We start from the raw sequence: 20025 nt of genomic DNA on the forward strand, positions 1-20025 counted from the left end.
ATATTGAAGCCTGCTTCCTGGTCAGAGCCAAGTCCCATATGTGAATGACATCTTTTGTGATAATTCCCAAAGGGATGTCTGTACTAATCTCCTACCCCAAAGACAACAAGGAAACTTGTGGCACCTTGAAAACTAGCATGTTTATTTTGTCCTGGGCTTTTGTGGACTAGAGTCTGGTCTGTTAATCTGGTGTCACTTTTTGTGGTATGACTGCAGGCCCAAATGTGAGAGTTTGATGCCTACTTGTTCATGCTCTCTTGTTGCCTTGTCTTGATTTGCTGTCTTAAGACTGTTCTCTGCAACTTTCTTCCCTGATGAATGAGTGATCAGATCTTGGAAACGTGTCTAGAGGAAGGATCAAAGGCTCCGAGGCAGTGATGCAGACCAAGTTGAAAGAGGGAAGTGGTGCTTTCATGATGTGGAATGTGCACAAAAGTAAAAGTGATGGAAAGTGACTCATAACTGCATTAAAAACCGGAATATGGTTATTATTAACAAGTAAGTGCAACTTCATTCAAAAGGTAGTATACATAAGAATGGCACATGGGAGTATACTAATGCCCCAGTCTGCTTTCACTGCCCTCATACACTTAGACCTTCTGAAGAAGCTGGTGTTTTTGACTGAAGAAAAGAGCACTCCTATCTAGGATTACTGTCTTCTTCCACCAAGCATGCAGCATTTTTTCTTAAAAATTGAAGGGGACTGATTTTAAGTCTGCCTTGGATTTGGAATTGCCTATTTGCATCACTCTTACTTCATGATGATAGATGATAGATGATAGATATAGATAGATAGATAGATGATAGATAGATAGATAGATAGATAGATGATAGATAGATAGATAGATAGATAGATAGATAGATAGATAGATAGAGATAGATAGATGATAGATAGATAGATAGATAGATAGATAGATAGATAGATTATAGATAGATAGATAGATAGATAGATAGATAGATAGATAGATAGATATAGATAGATGATGATAGATAGATAGATAGATAGATAGATAGATAGATAGATAGATAGATATAGATGATAGATAGATAGATAGATAGATAGATGATAGATAGATATAGATAGATAGACATCACTATTAAGCACAGTGGCTATGTTTTGCCTCTATTGTTGGAGGCAGTATGCCTCTGAATACCAGCTGCTGGGAATCGCAAGTAGGGAGGTTGCTGTTGAGCTCAGCTTCTGCTTCTGGGCTTCCTGTGCGCCTCTTGTTGGCCACTGTGAGAACAGAGTGCTGGGCTAGATGATCCTTTGACCTGTACCAGAGGGTTCACGTTTTTAGGGGAGGCTATCAGGAATTCCCAACCCAGTTTTAATCAACAACAGTGGCAACTGGCCAAGGGAAGATGTGCTATGTTTTTAGAATGAATTTCCTCCTCCTTCTACCACTGGCCGTTCCTCCTATCTGCATTTTAAAAGCTCTTTTAATTAGCCTGCTTGACAGTCCAGAAATGACAGGCTGTGCAGAGAGGAGGAGAGGCACTGAGCTGATGCCTTCATGGTTCCTACTAATATGACAGGAATGGGTGAGCTTACCCACTCACATATTCCCTCCGTCTCTCCTGAAAGCTGAAATATCCTACTTCAGTCATGGGCCACCCCAGCCCACAAACTGTGATTGATGTATGCAGATTATTAACTTACATACAATGCATCAAATCAATTCATCAACTCATACAATGCATCAAATCAATTTTAAGCTGTTAAGAGGCAAGACAGTTTCCTAGGAATTTTAAATGTATTTTCTCCTAATGTGTCATGGAGCACAATATATATGGGGAGAGGGTGCAGGATTTATAGCACTCTGCAATACATTTTAATATCCTGAAAATTAGCCAGTTTTGTAAACAGCTGAAATGAATTCCAAGAGCTTTTGCTTGGCTCTTGTTCCACCATCTGGGACTGATAATAGTGTAGATGGATTGTCTAGGGATGAGATTCATAATGGGACATGAGATGTGAAGGTTGGTTTATGGCTTAGCAAAATTTAATTACAGAAGTACAGAACTTTTTGAAATTAGAAGAACATAATGTAAATTATGAGCTCCAGTACTTTTTGACGCCATGCAATTTGCTTTGGGCCTCACAGCTGAAATATCTGAGGCTAGATTTACAAAAGTGGTTTTGTCGTGGAGAGTAATCAAGAATTAACTTTTCCTCTTGTTTATCACACAGCAGGGCTCTGATTCACATTTTGCTGTCTGATATAAGCCTATATAAATGTTCAAGCTTCTTACACCTGAGGTGTATTTTTTAAGGACCCACCCTATTTTTCATTATTGCATTTTTGTAGTTGTAAGTTTTTTAAGTGTTTTCAGTATTGTATGTTTAAATTGTTGCAATCTGCCCTGGGACCTTAGGGAGAAGGGCAAGTAAATTGTAATAATAAAAATATCAGTAGACTCCATTTAGGGCTGCCTCCAAAGTCAAGGATACCATCCAACTGGCTCACTAGCTATATCAGTTGCAGCTGCCACCTTAAGGATGTCAGATTGCCTGGATGGTATGTTCTGTCCTCTCTTCCTCTCTGGGCTGTTCTTCAAAGGTCACCATTAGAGATGTCCCTCTCCATGAGAGGGAGAGATTGTTTGTTCTTCCACTGGGGTCTGAGGATCACTGCACAAATGCACCACTGAGTTATCTGCACTCCTGTTCCACCACATGCACTTTCAGCTCATAAATAAATGAGATTCCCTCCCCAGTTGCTGAGGAAGCACACGGAAAGTAGATGGCATAGTCCACAATCTGAAGCTGATGATGAGGCAGGCAGAGTCCAATTCATGACCCAGAGCACAAATTAAGACAAAAGCACAAGGCTGGCAGGTCAGAATATCGTCCATGGTGCTGCAGAATTTTCTATAACCTAGATTAAGACATGTCCCATTTCCATCTTCTATCTGAAGGAGTCCTGCTTAGAAGGTTTGTCCAGTCCTGGTCCACTTTAAACAGTCTTCATTCCAACCAAGTCCATACTTGCCTTCATTGACTCTTAGGCTCCACTGCCCCTGGATGAAAAGTAGAGAGCCTTAAAAATGGTGTGACTCAGGACTTGAGCCAGTCAGTTCTCCATCTGTTCCCATCTACTGTGATCAGGAGCATGGGTACGGGAGGTGTTTGGCCAGGGGGACCCTTGGCTCCTCTGAGTCCAGCTCAGGGGGTGCTGTTTCCTGATATCCTGGTTTGGGGGCCCTGAGTTCCAGTGACTCCTACCAGTCTCGCTGTCAGTTCTTTCATCCAGTGCCTCCACCACCAGTGCTGGCTCACAGAAATAGTATCAGACTTCAGGGAATTGGCTTCCTCCCCTGTGGCAGTAAATAAGAAGAGATCAAACAAAAGGAACATCTTACCAGTTCTTTATTAATCACAGTGAAAGACAAAGAACCAGTCTACCTAGAATGGCGGTGCTCCCAATTATGGCTCACACTCCTACGTCCCTATTAATCTACATCACTCCTACATCTTGTAAACTGAGCTTGTACCCTCTGTGCTTTCTGTTCTGAAACTTTCTGAACTCTTCTCAACCTTGGGGAAGGCGCTGGAGGAATGCTGTCCAATGACTGTGAATCCTCTCTCTTCCACTGTTTCTTCTCCTAGCTGATCCCCATCCAGTATTTCCCAGAGTCTGCCTTCTGAACTGCAAACCACTCTGCAAACCACTCTGCAAACCACTGCAAATGCCCCTCTGCAAACCACTGTTCCAAATCTATTCTGTTCCCCTGCTCCTGGGAAGATTCAGGATCAGGGGGAGGGGGTGGCTCCTACCATTCTTCCCCAGTGCAACCCTCCTCAACACAGTCCCTGAAAACTAGATTGGTTCCTTCCCATTTGTGTCTGAGTACTGCAGGGACACGGGTGGCGCTGTGGGTTAAACCACAGAGCCTAGGGCTTGCCAATCAGAAGGTCGGCAGTTCGAATCCCTGCCACGGGGTGAGCTCCCATCACTCAGTCCCTGCTCCTGCCAACCTAGCAGTTCAAAAGCACGTCAAAGTGCAAGTAGGTAAATAGGTACAGCTTTAGTAGGAAGGTAAACGGCGTTTCCGTGCACTTCTCTGATTCGCCAGAAGAAGCTTAGTCATGCTGGCCACATGACCCGGAAGCTGTACGCCGGCTCCCTCGGTCAATAAAGTGAGGTGAGCGCCGCAACCCCAGAGTTGGCCACGACTAGACCTAATGGTCAGGGGTCCCTTTACCTTTACTTTTACTGACTGCTGCAACATCTGAACAGTGCAATCTAGCTTTCCTTAGCACACATCGCCACTGGCTCATTCCAGATGAAGAAGAAATGCAAGGCAACCACCAAACGGGACCTATTTGTTTTAATACGCATTCATTCAGAATGTAATCTTCATTTACCACGTAATGAAACAAACGTTATCGGTATTTTTAATCAGACAAATTGCCATGACTTTCAGTTTAATCCAGATGCTCTCTGGAGTGCACTTAGTGCCAGTACTAAACCAGGATGTTGAAGATGAATATAATGGACTTTGCAAGAGATGAATTGGCAAAGAGCATTGGAAGAAAATGAAACTGTGATCCAGGGAATCAGACCTTCAGGATGATATACTGTATTTGGATGGCTGGTTGGAGTCTGTGAAGCGACTCTGAAATAGTGTAGCAGCTCACCTCTTCTGCACCTTACCAAGGTGCCTCCAAACAGAATGGCTCATATTACGCTTTCTTCATAAACCAAGTGACATTACCATTGCTTCTCCGTAGTGGAATCCTATATTGCTAGGGAGAATATTGCAACCATGTGAGGGTGGCCAATTGTGTGGGTCTTTCCCACACAATCAGTCCCTGGAAATTATTATTTTTTAAAAAGTGGTTGAAAGAGACCAGTGTGATTAACCATACATTATGGGAGAAGATATTCACAGATGCCTCTCTCATGCCACTAGTTGTGAAAGGGACCCTGGCAAGTGCTTTAGACTAGATGCCACTTCTAGGTACATTATACCCTTTTCCCCTCTTCTTACTGTTTTCCATATAAATCAACTTCATCGTCAGCTACATTTGCCTTCTCAAAAGTGGATTTGGCAGTCAAACTAGTCATGGAAGCATGACAACAACATCACAAAATTCAAAAACTGCATACCAAGCACTTTTTAAGGCCTGTGCCCTAATATTTTAGTTTTGTTGCCTGTAACAAAGCACTGCGAACATATTCAAGTCTGCCTTGATCTATTTCAGATGCACCTTAAGCTATTTCAAGTGTTGATGACTCTACTCAACAAAATGCATTAGCAGGCAGAATGATTATTTCGTTCATAGACTAGACATTGGAAACTGGTGCCTTGTGGGTCAAATTTTGTTTAAGACAGGTCCCCAGCTGGCCACTTGCCCAAAGAACACACCCAAGTTCACCTGCTGTGGCTGTCATTACAGTAATGTTACTATTGACTGTATATTGGCTTGAACTTTGTTCATTGCAGGAAAATCTAGAAAACTCGGGTAATTTACATTCCGTGCAACTTTATCCCAGTGTACTCATGCAGTGATCGGGAAGGTTTTTCCAGTTGAACTTCGGCTTGTAGTGCAGCTGTCAAATGTTCAGGAACCCTGAATGTAAAACTGTAACAATCCTTCTACGTGCACATTAAAATGGGAGTTGGTTATTACTGGTTCATGACCCTGGATGGGGTATGATCAGTGCTTTTTTTCTGGGGGGACGCAGGGGGACGCATACCCCTAATTTTGTGAATCTAAGTTTGGCCTTATTGAGGGGTGGTATTTCAATATGAGTAGGAAAATGAGAGTATCCCTAAATATTTTTTTACAAAAAAAACAACCACTGGGTATGATTCCAGACAAACCAAAGGAAATACTTCTCTACATAGAGAAGTATTACTATGGGAAGTGTGGTGGATACAGCCACTGATTTGGATGGTTTTAATAGGGGAAGAAACAATTTCATTGGGGAAATCAATGGTTACTAGTAATGATGCTTCAGAATTCCAGTTGCTAGGGAGCAAGAGAAGAAAAAAACTATTTCCCTAATGTTCTACTTGGGCATTTTTCATAAATTTCTCACTGACCGCTTTGGGAAGCATGATGCTAGACTAGTAGATAGGCCTTTGGTCTCATTGAGCAAGACTCTTCTTATGTTCCTGTACCCCACAAAATTTGTTCTTAGGGGTTTTTCCGACCATCTTGAGCAGATTTGGAGAAGGTGTGGGATGCATGCAGGAGAGGGAGGGAAAATATCTGTTGCACAAGCAAAAGTTGTTCCACTTGCACAATTATTTAGTTGAACATTGAAGTTCAGACTCATACTCATTGATAGACCAAACTTCTTTAATGGGGATTAGAAAAAATCATAGAAATCAACAACTACAAACGATTTGTACTTAAATTTGCTTGATTTATATTTTGCGTGCTTTACTTTGACACAGAATCTACTACAGTACAACTGGTAACATAATAACTGCACTGATAAACCAATGATGGCAGGATATTCTGTCTACACCAGGGATGGAGAACTTGTGGCCTCCCAGCTGCTGTGGGACTCCAATTCCCATAATCCCTGATTGTCACAGAGCCAGCTAGTCAGTAAATCACACAGTTCAAAGCCAGAGTAAACTATTTATTACAGAAACACAATCTTCACAGAGTTGGCTGCGTTTCAGGCCTAATGAGCACAGCAGTTCGTGCCCCGTAGGTCCTATTCAGGGAATCAGTCATCAAGACTAAAAGTCCCCACCTCCCCACAGCCGTCTGTCTCCTCCTCTCCAGGGTTTCTTGCTTCTCTTCTTTGGCGATCACTCATAGCCGAGTATGATTGTCTTCCATGAACATGGTTTTAACAGTGAGTCCATGAGTGACTGTGGAGGCCAAATCTTGCAAGCAATAGTAGACTGTACCTGCATGCAACCTGTCTTTGCTCCTCCTTTTTCATACCTCTCCTGGTGCTGGGAGTCAGAGAGGAGGGAAGCTGTTGTAGCAGGTGGCAGAAGATGCCAATGACACTTCACTAGCCTGACTCATCTCTGCCTCTTGACCTCCTCTGCCTCCTCCCACTTGCCTGCTTCAGCTTCTACCTCTGATTCTTGGCTACTGTCTGCCACCGATTCTGCCAATTCACTGAGCCCTGTTACCCCTTAAACTTCCAACACCTCCTCTTCCCAATCTTCTCTCCCTGTGACCATTCATTGTCTCACCACCAGTCCTTGGTTTCTGAGCCTTCCTCCCTTGGTTGTCCCCCCCCCCCCCCGCAATTCCTCCATGTCCAATCAGTCTGCGGCAATGATCCTTGGCCATTCCAGTTGGGGCTTATTGGAGTTGGAGTCCGAAAACATCTGGATTGCAACAGGTTCCCCATCCCTGGCCTGCACACACCTAGAAAGGCTAGAGCAGCCATGCAGGAAAAGTGTGGCCAGTTTTCTTCCTTCAAATAATATTATCCCATTTGGAGTAATGGCATTAAAAGAGTCTCAGGGTGAATTAGAAAATAATAAATTCTTATTGAGAGCTCACTTTAACTATAGGAAATGCAGAGTGATGAAACAGAACTCTTCAATCAAACAGCTCTCAGACTGGCAAGTGATACGTGAGGTGAATGTGCATCACCTGAACTCTTGGTTGGTCAATAGACAAGGCTTTGCCTTTTAGGCAGCCCAAATATTTGAGGAGGACTAAGTAGTCTGAGGGGAGGAACACCTTGAAAATTATAACTATTAGAAAATTGGTGGAGAATCTTTGGCCCTCTAGATTATGCTGCATTTCAGCTAGGGGCAACCACGAGGCAAGGTGAGGCAGCTGCCTCAGGCAGCAGGATCCCTGGGAGCAGCAGATCCAGCCTCCAATGAACACATTGCCCACTTCTGCTGCCACGTTTGTGGAAAGGTGTGGCTGGTGCTGGAGGAAGAGCAAGCAAAGACTTTGAGTGGAAAGACAAAGAGGAAGGAAGAGACTTTGTGCTGTGTAGCAGCAGCAGCCTGGAGACTTTGCAGAGAGCAGCAATCCCACCCCCTCTCCCCAAAACCCATTTCATTGTGGCACAGGCATCCTGACACTGGGGATGCTCTGGGCCACCTACCATAATGCTGGTGCATCTGCATCGGGGGGGGGGGGGCAGCAGCAAGAAGCAGCAAGCTATGTTTCATCTTAGGTGCCAAAACCTCCCAGGCCACAATTCCCATCATGCTTGAGTATCTCCATCAATTTAGACATAAAAGAAAGTTATGTGTGGTGTCATGGTTAAGAGCGGTGGACTCGTAATCTAGTGGACCCGGTTCGCGCCTCCGCTCCTCCATATGCAGCTGTTGGGTGACCTTAGGCAAGTCACACTTCTCTGAAGTCTCTCAGCCCCACTCACCTCACAGAGTGTTTGTTGTGGGGGAGGAAGGGAAAGGAGAATGTTAGCCGCTTTGAGACTCCTTAGGGTAGTGATAAAGTGGGATATCAAGTCCAAACTCTTCTTCTTCAAGTTCTTGTGATTGCACAGATAAATCTCAAAATTATGACTGCAACGTAACCAAAAAGAGCAGTTTTGAAAGTTGCTATTTTAAATCTGAATCTGTGCCCATTTCCTCCCGGTGAATTCTGAAGCGGACTTGGATTCATTTTCATACTGTAGTTCTCAGTTTGTAAAATGAGAATGCTAATGGCTAGCCAAAATATACCTCCTGTAACTAAATGCTGCATCTGAAGCCTTAAATATGATGCATGTGTAGTTCAGTCCTATATTTGTTTATTTGCAAATAAGTTCCGCTCACTGCAATGGGACTTACCAAACATGATTGCAGACTAACACAGCTGTCCAAAACACACTTCCTAGGAGGAAGCAGAGCTCTGGGCCAGATCTGAAGCACAGCAAATCCTCATCTGGCCCACAGATTCGCCTCCTCAGTCCTGCCCTTCTCCATATCTTGCTATGACTACCCTGCTGCCCCCAGCCATAACTAGGGGATATGTTTTATTAAGCTCAGGGGGACCGACAACTGAGCAACTATGCTCAGGATTTCATCCTTAAATTTCCTGGACTTTAATTTGTACATATTTTAAAAGATCTATAAGTTCCTCCATCTTGTAAAAGCACCAAGAAATGTTTCAGTTAAAGGTGGGATACTGTAAATAAAGAACAACTGTCATTAAAAGGAAATATAATGTGTCAGTGTGAACCAGCTGAGGAAATCCCCAAAAGGTGAGGTTGGTTATCCTATATGCTTAAAGGTAAAGGTACCCCTGACCATTAGGTCCAGTCGCAGACAACTCTGGGGTTGCGGCGCTCATCTCACTCTATAGGCCGAGGGAGCCGGCGTTTGTCCACAGACAGCTTCCAGATCATGTGGCCAGCATGACTAAGCCGCTTCTGGTGAACCAGAGCAGTGCACGGAAATGCCATTTACCTTTCCGCCGGAGTGGTACCTATTTATCTACTTGCACTTTGATGTGCTTTTGAACTGCTAGGTGGGCAGGAACTGGGTCCGAACAACGGGAGCTCACCCCATAGCAGGGATTCAAACTGCCGACCTTCTGATCGGCAAGCCCTAGGTTCTGTGGTTTAGACCACAGCGCCACCCGTGTCCTGTTTCCTATATGCTTAGATGGTCTTAACTAATTAACTCAGGCTTGACCTGGTAATACAAAAAGGGGAAGCCAAAAACCACATCTTTTCACATTCATATCACAGCCTTTAACATATGAAAGTGATAACCATTGTTTGCCTGGACCTCATAATTCATTCCCAAACCAGCACCACATCCTTATTTGGGGCTGCTGATAAAAGCGTTAGGAATTATCTCATGATCTGGCTGTTCCAGGTGGTTACCATTTGCAGACATTATGGCTACGACATCAAGCCTCACAAGGCAAGCTTGTGTTTTCCTCAACCACATTGCCATGGTAATGTATGCACCAAGCTTAAGTGGAGGCTGATAAGCAGAAAGGTGTGGGATCATCAAACACAAATCAATCCTGTAACACACCTTTCCTGAACCGCAGCTTTGGTGTTCAGTCATGCAAGATGTTCAGTTTAATGCATCTGATCCCATAAAGCAATTAAACACATGATTAATTTTGAGTACATATTTAGTCCCAGCGATGCTGGTGGAATTACAATCATGATTGTAAGTTAAGCATGTGTGTTATGGGATCTGAAGAAAACCTTGCACTGCTGAGGTAGCATTGAATGTACTCACTGGGGCTAGAAGTAACTGAAAACACCTTGGAGGGAAGAATTAAAATTCAGAATTATCTTGAAATTTTAAAAAGGAAGCTCAGGACTAACTTTAAAAAAATGTGGTGAAGTAGGGGTGGGGAACCTGAGGCCCTTCAGATGTTGCCCTATCATCCCTGATATTTGGCTGTGATGGCTGTGGCTGATGAGAGCTGTAGTCCAACAGAGTCTAGATGACCATGGATTCCACGATGTAATGGGGAGGAAATGTAGCAAAACAGTAATACTTCTTGAAAGATCCTTGAGGTTATAGCACACCACAAATTATGTTTAAACGACCACATAATACTAATCTAAAGAACAAAAAAAAATCATTATTTTACTTTGTTGTGGTGATTAAGACTCAGCTATAAAATACGGCAGCTTTCTTCAAACTGAAGGGCTATCCTGAAGCACAAGAGTCAATCTAATGGGAGAGAGAGAGAGAGAGAGAGAGAGAAATTGTGCATCCAGAAGAGTAGAAGTTGTTCGTTCCATAGGCATGGTGCAACACAGAAGGCCCTGTAAGTGGGCAGTGAAGTTCTTAGGGGGGGGGGGGTTCCCTTCAGTTTTCCTGTCTGGTTGTATGAATAAATTAACCAGGTATCTAGATTGCCAGAATGTCTATCAAAATCCCTATCCCTTTTTTGCATACAGCCACTGAGTTGCTGATGGGCATTGTGAATTGTCCTTTAGCCCTCAACTATTCCTTTTAAGACAAATGGGTTACTCTAGAGCAGTAAAGGTAAAGGGACACCTGACTCTGGGGTTGCGGCGCTCATCTCGCTTTACTGGCCAAGGGAGCCAACGTTTGTCTGCAGACAGCTTCTGTGTCATGTGGCCAGCATGACTAAGCCGCTTCTGGCGAACCAGAGCAGCGCTCGGAAACGGCATTTACCTTCCCACCGGAGCGGTACCTATTTATCTACTTGCAATTTGACATGCTTTTGAACTGCTAGGTTGGCAGGAGCTAGGACCGAACAACAGGAGCTCACCCCATCGCGGGGATTCAAACAACCGATCTTCTGATCAGCAAGCCCAGGCTCTGTGGTTTAACCCACAGAGCCACCCGCATCCCCTCTAGAGCAGTACATACACCCGAATCAGAGTTTAGTCCTCCAAACTGCAACCATCTTTTATCATGTTCTGCAGCTCGAAGGACATTATTCATGGATTTGCTAAGCCTCTCATTGATACTATGCAACCCATCTATTATTCTGCGTAATCACTCGTTTTCCATCTCTGTAATATTAATTTCTCAGCTTCCATCTGCATGGCCCTAAGCAACCATCTTTCCTTCTTTTGATACTGATCTCCTATTATTGGTAAGTTCCCTATTATCACAGCACTTTCCTTTCAGCTTTTAAACTGAATACATCCATACAGTAAATATTAGTTATAGTCTTAAAACTGTGCCCCAGCAGCCAACATCCTTTCATACGGGGCTATGCCTTTGTGTAGCTGTTGCTTTTTCTAGTAAAAGGCTGTATGGTTAGAGCAGCGTGAAGTCAAAGAGCTTTTAGGGCATCTAGTGGTGCAGAATGGAAGCTACATATTCTTACAAAGAGGATTTGTTTGTCTCCCTGGTGAGCATAAATGCACTCCCTGACTTATATGGCTAATGGGTGTTACTGCTCTGCAAGAGTGATCAACTGGCCTGCATCAAAGTCACATGCCCAGACTAGATTGTTTTCATAACCCCTCTTTTTACACCTTGAGCGATAATACTATACTTCTCTTTCGCTTTACTATAGCCTGCAAGCATTTTGGATCGATGCTTGCAGACTATTTGGACCTCCTCCAGTAAATAACTGAATGCATTTGTATCACTAACATGCCTGAACCTTCACATGGATTCATCCTGAGGCCAAAAGCAGGACTGTAAAGCTTCATGTTCCCAATAGGAGAAATGGCAGAATTGAAAATCATGATTCTGCTTTGTGTGCAAAATTCAAAGCACATTCTGTGTCATCAAAGCAGTTACGTCTAGGGGAGCCCCCAATCCTTTAAATTATTTCTTGACTTTATAATAGCTTCAGCCAACCTAACGGGGGAGGGGGTATCAATGTAAGGCAGAGTACTCTCTATAAGATGTGACACCTTCTGGTTTATATTTCATTTTCTTATTTAGAACAGCTAATAGGATGTCAGATCTCACCCTAAAGCAACAGTCTTGCATAAGCCAGCAATTCAAGTCCGAAATATTGCTTACTGAGAATGCATGGGAGCCAACTCCTAAAATATTTGAGGGAGCTCCTGCCCCCAAGTTAGTGGGCATTGACATTCAAATGGTGTGCATGTGCCATGTCATGTGATTATGTGGGGTGGGGCTTACCTCGGCCCCCCAATATTTTATTCACGTTGACACCCCTGATGAAGTTCCATTGAATTCAATGGAATTCCATGACTAGAATGTGTTTGCTGTACAGTCATACCTCGGGTTACAGACGCTTCAGGTTGCGTTTTTCCAGGTTACGGACGTGCCGAAACCCGGAAGTACCGGAACGAGTTACTTCCTGGTTTCTGCTGCCACGCATGTGGAGAAGCACTAAATCGCACTTTGCGCATGCACAGATGCACCAAATCACAACCCACACGTGCGCAGATGTGCCGCTGCTGGTTGTGAACGCTGCGGGTTGTGAACGTGCATCCCGCACAGATCACGTTCACAACCCAAGCATCCACTGTATACCCTAGAGCTTCTTGTAGCATTTAAAGGCATAGCATGCAATACTCCCAGGATTCTTTTAGGGAATCCATGATTACTTAAAGCGGTATGATACTGCTTTAAATGCATAGTGCAGATGGGGCCTCAGTCCAAATAAAGTCACTATAATTTAGGTCAGCAAAGGTGCCAGATCCTCGAGGCTGAGGCACTGTGGGTCCCCCCAATATATATATATTTTGAAGGGGCTGGGCCCCCTCAATGTTCCGACAGCCCCCCTCATGACATCAGTATGTTGCGTGCACGGTGTCAGGACATCGTGCAGCGTCGCGAGTCCCCTCAATCCTCCAGAGAAAGTGGTGCCTCCAGTCAAGAGCAAGAACCATTCCACTCCTTTCAGTGGCACTTAGTCCTGGTCTCTGCTCTATTTGTACCAAGCATGCGTGTACTCTTTTACCACGATATAATGATATAGTTCTTACATAAGAATCCCTTGCTCGCGAGAAGCAATTGCAATCTCATATCCCTGTGGCAAATGGGGCTCATCCAGCAAAGATGAAACAGACGGAGACCATCAGTGAAACGTACATGTTTAGGGAAGTTTTTAATATTTGATGTTTTATTCTGTTTTTAATCTGTTGGCAGCTACCCAGAGCGGCTGAGGGAACCCAGCCAGATGGATGGGGTATAAATAATAAATTATTATTATTATATTATGTATATATATATGTACATCCCTAAATGTCACATTTTTCATTGTTCAAATGACACCTGAGACTTCATTTTTTACAAAACAGATACCAACCATTCAGGGGCCACAGCACTATTAACACTGAACTGCCATTCAATATAAATCAGAGCAACCATACAGCAATACTAATGCAGTAGCTCTCTCGATTCTTTGGATCTAGGTTAGCAAAAGATTTTAAGAAACCATGTTGTACAATCAGGTTGACCTCTATGAAGTTCTATGGGGTGTGTTTTGTTTTGTTTCTTGTTTTGTTGCTGCTGCTTTGTAGAAACATGGTGGGGGTGGGGGGGTGGGAATGCTGCTGCTGCTATCTAAATCCTCCAATTGAAGCCCAGCTCTGCCCATGCACAAAAGCCATGAAAGGAAATAGATGAAGGCAGAAGGGGCATCCAGCCTTCTTAAGATCACAAGAGACAGCATTTGACAGAAATTGCAGAGTAACAGCAATACAGAACAGTCAAGGGTGATTGAGCACACTTTCAGAGACAATTATTTTGCGTGGCGGAAGCATTTAAATAGATACGAGTCTTGAAGGAAAGGGTGAAAAGAGAAAGAAAACACTGTCAATAGTGGCTTCTGCTGCAGAAGCGGAGAAAAATCAATAAATATTAACTTACGTAGGAAGAAAGTAGGCATCATGCGGTATAATGATGGGGATAAACATTCAAATCCTAGCTTCTCCGAACCAGACAGAAACAACTTAATACAAAATCCTTGAGTGGGAAGAAGAAAATAAGAAAATTTCTTGGGCACACTTCTCCAATAGGCAAAGCCCTGGGGCTGGAGACTTCAGGGTTCATGGAATTTGTCAGTTAATATATTTCAATACCTCCAATCCAAACCATACCTCTGCACACACACCCCAAACAGAATGCTGGAATGTGTACTGGCACTGTGTCAGTGCTATTTTTCTAGAAACAGAGGTGCCATAACTCACCATGAATCTCTCCCTTGTTCTCTTATAATAGCAATGGCGCCCATCTAAGAGGTGCCGGAACAGAGTTGCAGTGAGTTCCAGCTGGGGGAAAAAGCTCTGACTTTGATAACTCTTTCTTGCTTTGATGGAGGATAGAAAGACACATTCATGTACATAGAAACTCCTGAGTTTTGCATGGCTGGGATGCAGCCTATTGTATGAAGGAAAGAGACGCATCCATTGTTCTGACCACTTCAGCCTTCGGGCCTGCCCACCACTGGAATTTGGCCCCTGGAAGACTCCGCATGAAGAAATATGGCCCTCAGGCTGAAAAGTGTTCCCCTCTGCTTGTTTAGCCCATTCCAGTAAGAATCTTCACTATATTTTAAACCAGCTGCAGTTTCTGAACCATTTGCAGCTGCTATCCTATGTACAGTGTCTAGTGATTTTGCCATCATGGGGAGTGGGGGAGAGAGGAGGAGGAGGAGGAGGAAGAGGAGGAGGAGGAGGAGGAGTTTTTTAAAAGACCTTTCTTCCTATCCCTCTCCCTCTCCAACAGTTCATTCAGACTGTTCACAGTGGAGTGCTAAACTTGTCTTTCTCTGTCTTTGTAACTTAACACGAGGGCAAAGCTAACCTCCTGCTCATGAACTTCAGTAAGAGGAAATGGTCCTTCTTTCATCTGTCACACAAAGCTAGGCGAAGGTGAAGAGAGATCCCCATGAATATTCATCCCTGTTTTGATACACGTTCTTTTCTGTCCTGTTTTCTGCTGCTTCTTTTGTGTTAGTGTTTCCCAGAACATGCGTGCGGCTGAGCATTACAAGGGCAAAATAATGTTCAGAGAGTGAAAGGTGAGCTCAGATAATCGCCAGAAGCCATTTTTAAATTTCCTGTCTGTGTTCGTTTGCAAGATGCCCTGCATTTTTATGGGACTTATTTCAAAAAGCTCAATTCTTCAGGGACTTTTGCTTTTGACATTTTGATCAGATATAATCCCGTGTACAATTCGTTGAGGCAGTTGCCGCTGAAATAAATGGCGTTTCTGCCTGAACAATACTTGCTGGATCCAATGCAACAGTGGTGAGGGAGTTTTTGTATTTTTCTCCTCCTGTTTATTAATAGCAAATTCTAAGTCCTTTTGCAAAAATTCCTCTGGCTCCATCTTTCTGTCTTCTGCTTTTCCTTGGCCAATTCACTCAGCTGATCAAAAGGCTGCAGTTGTGATTAATGGCATCACACTACATAGATTCTATCTTTGCTTATCAACTTATTTTACTCTGCTTATTTATGCAGAACTTTTCAATTTTAGCCTCATGAAAATACATCTGCATTTTAGTGCAAATTTCTCCTAATATACACATTTGGTATGCTGTTTTGAAAGCCATCTCCCCTAATATAATGCATTTGTATATGTTATTTTCTCCTATATATGTGTTTTGGTACACATAATTTGGTTGCAAAACCACATCACAAAATTCAGGTACATGAGAATTTTGAGGGACATATACATTTCAGTTCACATATTGTTTCAGAAAGTGTGTATCAGGTACGCTTGAATTAATATCAGAACTTATCAAATCCCGCCCATACATACCATCCAGCCATTGCCATAGTTGAAACCCACACTCACCCAAGTTGCAGGAGAGGAAAGTCTTCCACACTTCATATAAGCAAGGCCTGCCCTACAATTAGGCAGAAGTGAGGCACCCATCTCAGGCAGCTGATTTGGGGTGCAATGAAAGGACAGGTGAACTATTTATTGTGGTTGTATTTTTACTTCCCGGAAAAGGCACTTGTGGGCTTTTTCTGCCTCTGGTACCTAAATAACTTGGCTGGTCTTGGGTGCTCTGAAGCTTAACTTGAGGAGGAGGGTCATTTGTTGCTCTGCCTCAGGCAGCAAAATGTCTCGGGTCAGCTCTGTGCATCAGGCTGGCCGTCCACCAAAAAAATTACCACTCAGCTCATCCTAATTGTGAAATTAGATTTAAATAAGTTCTCTTAAAGTATTGGAAGATTAATCTGTGTGCAGCTTCCCGAGAATGCTGATGACCAAATAATTGTAAATACTTAGAGTGCATTCTACAGAAAGTTAGATACGCTCACATTCCATTGAAATCAGATGCTGTAACTTTTACCACTACCAGGGGGGCTTAAATCAACCATAACACTCTAATGAGTGGATTGCATTAGATGTACTGTAATAAAACTCCATAGTTTTCATTGGTACATCAATGCAAACAAACATAGGCACAGATTTCAATGACAAAGAGAACTCCTGATTAATGTGCCAGATTTTTAGGAAACATAATTAATTCTGTACCTTGTCCTGGGTTTTTGTTTTGGGTTTTTGTTTGGTTTTTTTGTTTTGTTTTGTTTTAATTCCTGTAATTGACAGTGCCTTTACATCTGCAAGGCAAAGGAGCCCTTTCTTCCCAAAGCAAATCTTATCCTTTGCTCTGCCTCCATTTTATTTTAATGACATGAACTGTGTCTGGTGTGGATTTCTGAAGCTCTCCAACCTCTTAGGGATGTATGGAACTGCTGATAATGGCATGCAGAGTGTGGGATCAGAAAGGTTATTCCGCAGCTGCACTAAAGGGAAGCCGTTTAATAAGTGCCCACAGCAGAATTAAAGAAGACATCAGCAGTTCTTGTCAGATGAGTGACATGCCTGATGAAAAGCAAAATGACTGGCTCCAGACTTCACTTGCTCCTCAGTCAAACAGAAGTTGGATGTTCCAACTTTATCCTCCAAGGGAATTCTTCTACAGACTTGCTTTGTTCTGTTTCTTTTTTTTCCCCCACAGAGATCCAGAACAAATGGTACTCAGTAGAGCGGGGGGGAAATATGGTGCTGGTGTTGTTGGACTAACAACTCTCACCATCCTAGTTCATGCTGGCTGTGACTGATGGGAGTTGGATTTCAATGATATCTAGAGGACCACAGGTTCTCCATCCCTGACCCACCCAAACTGACAGGAGGTGGATCTACGCATTGGGGGGGGGGCGTGATGCTGTAAATAAGTCAGAAATTAAATTGTTATTAAAAAAAGAAAACCGTTATGGAAAACCCCATAGAATTTTTTTGTACTCTCCAGAGCCATCTGGCCTTGCATGTTTATAACACTCCAGTGACCTCCCTCCTGCCTCACCTCTCCCAATAAGTGCAATGCCGTGGCTGATGGCAGGTCAGATGTGCAGCAGTACCCCTCTCCAGCAACCATCTCTGCTCTCAGATTGCAAGCTTAGGCCTTTCCCAACCTTGCTACTCAAGATTTACCAACTGGAGATGTCAGCAGCTAAACCTGGGACCTTCTGCATGCAGAGTGTGCTCTGCCACTGGTCTACTGTGGCTTTTTCCTTGAAGCTACCTGATACTTAGTCAAATCACTGATTAATCCATACTAATATGATTTTTCTGCCACATTAGTAACTCTCCAAGTCTTCTACCACCTGAGTTTTGAAGGGGCTGGGATCTTCCTGCATGTGTGAAAAGATAAAACAACCTTATTTCCATGGAGAATGTATAATAGGAGCATGTATCAGGAGCTGGCACTAGGACTGTGAGATGATGCTTCCATTTGTGAAACTGGCCTACCAGGGAACCTCAGATTTCTGTGACTCCCCTCTCCTCTCTAAGAAGGAAAACAATGTCAAGTTCACAGGGCAACTGGGTTAACACCAGTAAACCTCTCCTAGGTCCTGAGCTTCAGATCTCCAGAGAAATGCATAGCCCTATTCCAGGCATAGGCAAACTTGGCCCTCCAGATGTTTTGGGACTACAACTCCCATCATCCCTAGGTAACAGGATCAGTAGCAAGGGATGATGGGAGTTGTAGTCCCAAAACATCTGGAGGGCCGAGTTTGCCTATGCCTGCCCTATTCTCACACATACAACAAATAATTATCTCCCGAGACTGCCATTGCTCAATTCAGAAAGGATTAAAAGCCTGGAAATGTAATTAATGATTAAATCAAGTACCATATGAATATCTGTTGGTTTAGCTGTACAGCTAGAAATGTCAACATTTCATTGACATAGTAATTGGAGGACACACAGCTAAGTTCTTCAGGTAAAATCCTTAGGATGCTTTTTGTTTCTTTTTTAAAAAATAGAATAGAGCGTCTACAGTATCTCCCCAGCCATCACAATACATATTACAGGGAAATTTGTACCTCTGTAATGGTGTTTTGACTTCTTCAGTTACAAAACCCGGAGGCATTCTAATCAAGGGTACTACCGGGAAGGGGCGTGATATAGACTTTACCAGCCACTCCCTGTAATTCCTGGAATATGCCCTGGGGAAGCAGCCTGTGTGGATTCTCCCTAAACATCTTAATTTGTGAAAAACATCAGCAAAGAATCCAGTATATGAATGGCTGCTAGCGGAGACACCTGCTTTTTCAGGTTCTTCTACCTTAACAGAATCTACAGTGACTGGCAGTAGCTCTGCAGTCTTTCAGGCAGGAGTCATTCCACAGTCATAACTGGAGGTGTCAGGTTCCCTCACTGTGAGAAGCGAGGTTACAGGGAACCAGGCAGAGGGCCTTCTTGGTAGTGGCGCCTGCCCTGTGGAACACCCTCCCATCAGATGTTAAGGAGATAAGTGACTATGCCACCTTTAGAAGACATCTCAAGGCAGCCCTGTATAGGGAAGCTTTTTAATGTGTAATGTTTTATTATGTTTTTGTATATGCTGGAAGCCACCCAGGGTGGATGAGACAACCCAGTCATATGGGCAAATAATAAAATTGTTGCTGTTGTTACCCATCACCTTTTGCATGCAAAGCAATTGTTGTGGGGATGATTAGGAAGGCAGGAGAAGATATACAGTGGACGCTCAGGTTGCGAACGTGATCTGTGCGGGAAGCACATTCACAACCTGCAGCAGCGCCGCATCTGCACACACACGGGTTTCGATTCGGCATTTCTGCACATGCGCAAAGCACAATTTAGTGCTTCTGTGCATGTGCAACCTCCGAAACCCAGAAGTAACCCGTTCCAGTACTTCCGGGTTTTGGCGTGTCCATAACCCCAAAAAAGGCAACCTGAAGCATCTGTAACCTGAGGTATGACTGTATTATTTAATGATATCCTTCCTAACTTGCACTAAGGTAAAGGTAAAGGTACCCCTGCCCGTACGGGCCAGTCTTGACAGACTCTAGGGTTGTGCGCCCATCTCACTCAAGAGGCTGGGGGCCAGCGCTGTCCGGAGACACTTCCGGGTCACGTGGCCAGCGTGACATCGCTGCTCTGGAGAGCCAGAGCCACACACGGAAACGCCGTTTACCTTCCCGCTAGTAAGCGGTCCCTATTTATCTACTTGCACCTGGGAGTGCTTTCGAACTGCTAGGTTGGCAGGCGCTGGGACCAAACTTGCACTAGCAAGTTCCATATTCTAGCAGAGTTCTAAACATCCTCCTTTTTAAATTATGCAATGATCAGCTTGTTGCTGACTCATCTGAGTCTTACTATTAATGATTCCTTCCTGGTAAAATCCCTTCTAATACC

The sequence above is a fragment of the Podarcis tiliguerta genome (assembly GCF_965153285.1).
Source record: "Podarcis tiliguerta genome assembly, chromosome: 3".
In the NCBI taxonomy this organism is placed as follows: Eukaryota; Metazoa; Chordata; class Lepidosauria; order Squamata; family Lacertidae; genus Podarcis; species Podarcis tiliguerta.